Source organism: Condylura cristata, unplaced genomic scaffold (assembly GCF_000260355.1).
Source record: "Condylura cristata isolate star-nosed mole 26May11 unplaced genomic scaffold, ConCri1.0 scaffold00010, whole genome shotgun sequence".
Classification (NCBI taxonomy): domain Eukaryota; kingdom Metazoa; phylum Chordata; class Mammalia; order Eulipotyphla; family Talpidae; genus Condylura; species Condylura cristata.
Window position 1 is genome coordinate 42123618 of NW_004567111.1, and position 5276 is coordinate 42128893.

Consider the following 5276-nt stretch of genomic DNA (forward strand, 5'->3'; position numbering starts at 1 on the left):
GAAATTGAACGCATGCGAAAGTGGCTTTAGTTTCTCAGTGCTGTGCCACCAGGGAGGGCCAGCTCAGGCTTCTTTATCAAGCACCATAGTCTGGGTGGCCTAAACAATGGAAAGTCATTCCTCACTGTTATGGAAACTGGGCAGCCCAAGAGCAGTGAGTCAGCTTTGCTAGTAAGGGCCCTTCTAGAAGTCAAATGCCTTCTTGCACTAATTCCATTCACTGAGGTTTATAATCCCCAAATACCATCCCACTGGGGACTGGGATTTTAACATGTGAATTTGAGGGGAACAAAAATATTCAGTTCATAGCAGCAGGATGCAAGAGTCACCTCCGTTTTCTCACTCTCAAGAATTGCTTTACTTCACATTGCTTCATGGTAATGTCTTGAAAAACATGGTCTTATATATATTTCAGTCAAGTTTTTTGAGGTGGTTATAGAATTGAAGATAAATTGATCCTTCTTACTCCAAAAATAGCTATATTTCAGAATAAAAATTTAGCAGCTGCTATAACACTACTAAACCATTGTATTTACCCATAGTGAAAGGAGTTCAGCTTTACCTTAAATAAAACATTTCTGTACTTCTTGTAAATAATAAGAAATTTCCTGAATATGAGAATATATCAATTTTCATTTTGTCTAGAGAGTGGATTATATTAACAATTTTATTGTAGTTGGCTTTGGAAATCCTGGCTGTAACTTCCTGTTTTTTCCGTTCCCTATACATCAAAATAGAAAAAAACCTGCCTCTTTGAAATGGGAAATATACACTCCTCTACAGAGTATCCTAGGTCCCTTGTTGAATGTTGGGTGTGGCCCAGTTTACTCCTTCCTGCCCTCACCCATAAGAGGACTTGCTAGAAGGACATTTCCCACCCACATGCCATCTGGTTCTCAACCTTTCCCACCACTAACTAACCCCAGACAAACAAATGCCACTACAGAGTAGGAAAATAGCGTGTTACTGGACAAAATTCTGAAATAAATTTAGATTGAATTAAGAAACATAAAGTCTGTCCAAGATCACAAAGAACTCAGCGAGTGTGTTCCCTGGGGTGTCCAGCTGGTGCCATTCCACAAGAAACAGATTTCCTTTCTTTTAGGATGCTGACCGAACTCGTGAAGCACTTTTCCTGAAACTGGAAAGCTATCAAGTTGTGTCCTGTAATTCCTTTCTTTCTTGTTTAAATATATCACAGTCACAGGCCCTCTCCGATGTTATGAGTGTGAAGATGCCAGTACTGCACTGTTAGCATGTTATCATGTCAGTATGGTTCCAGCTTTAAAATTAAACCTCGCTTTGTATCCATTAAAATCCTCTGGCTAGTGACCCGATGGCTGCAGATGAATTTTTAATATATTCTTTCTATTTTCAAGGACTGTATCCTCCCCCATGCTCAGCCTTTGCACGCAAACTGCTTGCATTCACCTTTGTGAGAATCTAAGGTCACTCACTGACTTTTTCTAGTTCTCTAACTAGAGTTATGCAGCTAGTAAGAAAGAAATTGTGATTGGGGTATGAATTTGACAAAGGGACAGCATTCTAGGTTTTAGAACATACCCCTCAAACCTGTGATCTGTTGAGATTGTGTAGAGTAGATCATCAGTGTGCTTAGTGGTAAGACCCCTGGGCAAGGAGTGAGGACCTAAGACCCACACAATTGGGAGCAGCCCTCCTAAAGGTGGAAAGCCTGAGGCCAAGGCCCGGCCTTTGCTCTCCCACAGGGCCTTGATCATATCACTCATCAATGTAATGCCAATAAAAGTTGTCCACGCACATAATGTGAAGCATACATGCAAAACCATCTGTGTCTATAGGTTGTGAGAAGATGACAGGTGTCTCTGCTATACATTTCATGTAGAAGAATTGCATGGAAGATAAGACTCATCAACACTTGGGAGGTTTACAATAGGCAGCCAGCAAAAACACTAGCATTTCTGCTCTCTTTATATTTCCTTTATGCTTCCAATACTGTGTATAAGTCCTATTTTCAATGTCGTTGTTCTTGATATGAATTGCCTGATCCAACTAGATAGAAATCAGAAGGCTATTATAGGAAATCAGAACTTTACATTTTTTGGAAAGCAACTCAACACAGGTAAATCGGTGAAGTTGGCAGCCTGCCTGCCTTCTCCCCTCCAGAAGCAATATACACAGGAACATTAACAACTCAGATTAGGGGCCCTGAATGTTCTCCCTCTAACCCCCACAAAAATTCAGGTATAGGGCCCTCCCTGGTGGCGCAGCGGGTTAAAGCACTGCACTATGAAGCTTAAGCCACTTCAGCATGAGTTTGATACCCGCCTGCCCTGGAGGAGATCCACATGGTGTGGCAGACCTCTCCTACCTGCCCACTGCTTCCCTCAGCAGTGTACTTCATCGATCTGTCTGTTCTGTTCCTCACTATGTCCCTGGTGAATCCTCTCACCCTCCTCATCTCTGGCCTATACCCCAGCTCTGTATGAATAAATAAATAAATCTTCAAAAAAAATTTCAGGTATAAGTTATAGTCCGCACTCTTTGTGGGTGGGTTCACAACCTACTGAATCTACATTGCAGAGTCCCTTGGTAGAAAAAGTAAAAATTCACATATACATGGACCCTTGCAGTCCAAAGTATGTTGTTCAAGGGTCACCTGTAAACACTGCAAGGAACATAAAAGGAAATGATGACGAATCTTCTAGCACAGGAAAATGTTCTTAGGGAACAGGGACAGGGCATGTCCTTCATTTAAAGTATCCATAGTCAGGCCTCACCTGTGGCCTAAGGCATAAGTCTCAGCAATAGCACTGTAACGGCCTGAGTTCTATCTCCAGACAGGAAGCTAAACCACATATGACTCAGCAAACTTCTGCTGTCTTGTGCTCTGCTCCTCACTCTGTTTCTAGTGAATCCTCTCACCCACTCTATCTTTGGTCTACACTCTCATTCTTTTACTAAAAAAAAATTAGATGAACAAATAAAGTGTGCATGGTCACCCAAAGGAAAAAATGCTACAATGTCAAAATATTCCAAAGTTGTAAAACAATAGTACTTTATTAATAAAAATAAATAAGTAAGGTGTGCGTGGTCAGTCTTGCAGAGAAATATGGATGGAAACGATCAGAGTGAGTCATCACCAGTGCATCTCATCCCAGCGCTGGCCAGGAGTTTTTGTTTTTTGTTTTTAAGATTTATTTATTTATTCGTACAGAACTGGGGTACAGGCCAGAGATGCGGAGGGTGAGAGGATTCACCAGAGACAGAGCAGGGAGCAGAACTGGCAGATCGACGAAGTACACTGCTGAGGGGAGCAGCAGGAGAGGTCTGCCTTGCCATGTGGTCACCTCCGGGGCAGGCGGGGATCGAACTCATGCTGAAGTGGCTTAAGCTTCTTTGTGCCGTGCTTTAACCTGCTGCGCCACCAGGGAGGGCCTGGCCAGGAGTTTTACAAGCAACATGTGATGACTGTCTCCAGAAGCTGTGCATCTCATTAACCCCTGACTTCCTAAGCAGATTGGTAGTTTAGCTTCGTTGTATTTTGCTTTGAAGAAAAGACAGCAGATACAAACAAGATCCTCTTTAATTTTTAATGAAACAGGTAGAGCTGGCTAGGTGTCGGTCATCATCTTTCAACATAAGCTCGCCACCCCCATGATGGTAGAGAGCCAGCACAGCTATCTTTATGTACCATCTGGGGATGTGCTGACATAGGGACGGATAGGACAGTGACAGGATAATACTGCAGAAAGTTAGCTATGGAAGTTTGCAGCACTAGAAAGCAGGTTATTTAAAGTGAGAACCATAAATGTGCCACTGACAGCAAAGTGGTTCTAGCACTAGGCTAAGTTATATTTGACGTATTTAGAAAATGGCAGGATCCTTTCAACTAAAAACCTTAGAGAACTCCACAGCCCATCTTCCCTCTGTGTTTCTTGCCTAGAGTCAATATTGAACCCAGGCCACAGCCTGGGCTAAGTGGTTGAATATAAAATGTGCGGTCATCCAGGAGTCCCAAACAAGGATTGGTTTCATAGGTACCAACCACCATGTTCGCACTTGGTGTCTTGACACCAAATGTTGATGTTCTCAGGGGAACAGCTGTCTTGGTTCAGCATGTCAATTGGTTAGTAGCCCCAGGAGTAGAAATATGAACTGAGTATCCTATTACTCAATAAAACACTGAAATTTGAGTATGTGAATGAAAGGAATATTATAATAACATCAATATCAAAGAAAATTCAAAGAATAGGACTTAGATAAGAATACCAGCTCCTGCTATATTGCTCATTTACTCTTGAACATAATTGCTAACCTAATAATTATAGTAAAAACAATAGTATTGATAATGAGAGGCTAAATCTGAAGCCCAAAATACATGCCAACATGAGTAGTTACTAATATCATCAGCTCAGAGGTGACTATATGCTGTTGATATCGATTATTTTTAATTCACTGATCTGGGTGTTTTATTATCCTTTTAGATTTCTCAAGATTTCTGTTGTAATAGATAGGCACCTGATCTCTCAACAGATTAATTAAAACACTAAAGTGTTTTATAAAATCAGCAGCTACAACAATAGGATGGTAAACAGTAATCACAAGAAAAAAAAAATCTACCTTGGATCTTAGGCTCCATTGTGGAATTTAATGTGGGAAATAAAATCTCTCAAATTTTGTTGGTAATTATTTCTCTTCTATATCCAGTATTGAGAATGTTGGCATTAAGTACAGAATAAGATTGCTTTGACTACAACATACAAGTTAATCTCCTGGAATATGTTCTGTACTTACACAGTGACAGTTTTTATGAAGCAGTAATTCATATCACTTATTAATTAAGTCATTAATAGCTTGATATGTTTAGGTGAGATCAGAGACTGCAATCTCTGATCTAAATTTAATTAAAATTAATGTGGTTGTCATTAAATTAACAATAGTATTTAGATCAATGAGCCCTTCTTCCCTTAAAATATGTGACCACTTGTATGTTTGCAAGCTCATTTCTGTGTCTTGGCATATCAGGTCCTGAAGATGCTACTATTTCCTGGTTTGTTGTACATGTTACTCCCTTATAGTCAGGAAGCAGAAGGGAAAACAAAAGAATATTTGAAATATTAAAGTTGGTGGGCCCTCCCTGGTGGCGCAGTGGGTTGAGGCACTGCACTGAGAAGCTAGAGCCACTTCCTCATGAGTTCGATCCCCACCTGTCCTGGAGGAGATCCACATGGCAAGGCAGACCTCTCCTGACCCGCCCACTGCTCCCCTCAGCAGTGTACTTCGTCGATCTGCCT

General features: G+C 41.0%; 1 protein-coding gene across 2 annotated transcripts in view; it reads left to right on the forward strand.

The window, feature by feature from the left end:
- Positions 1-5276, forward strand: part of MTUS2 (microtubule associated tumor suppressor candidate 2) — a 417304-nt gene that overhangs the window by 305457 nt on the left and 106571 nt on the right. The gene's annotated exons all lie outside the window — the stretch shown is intronic.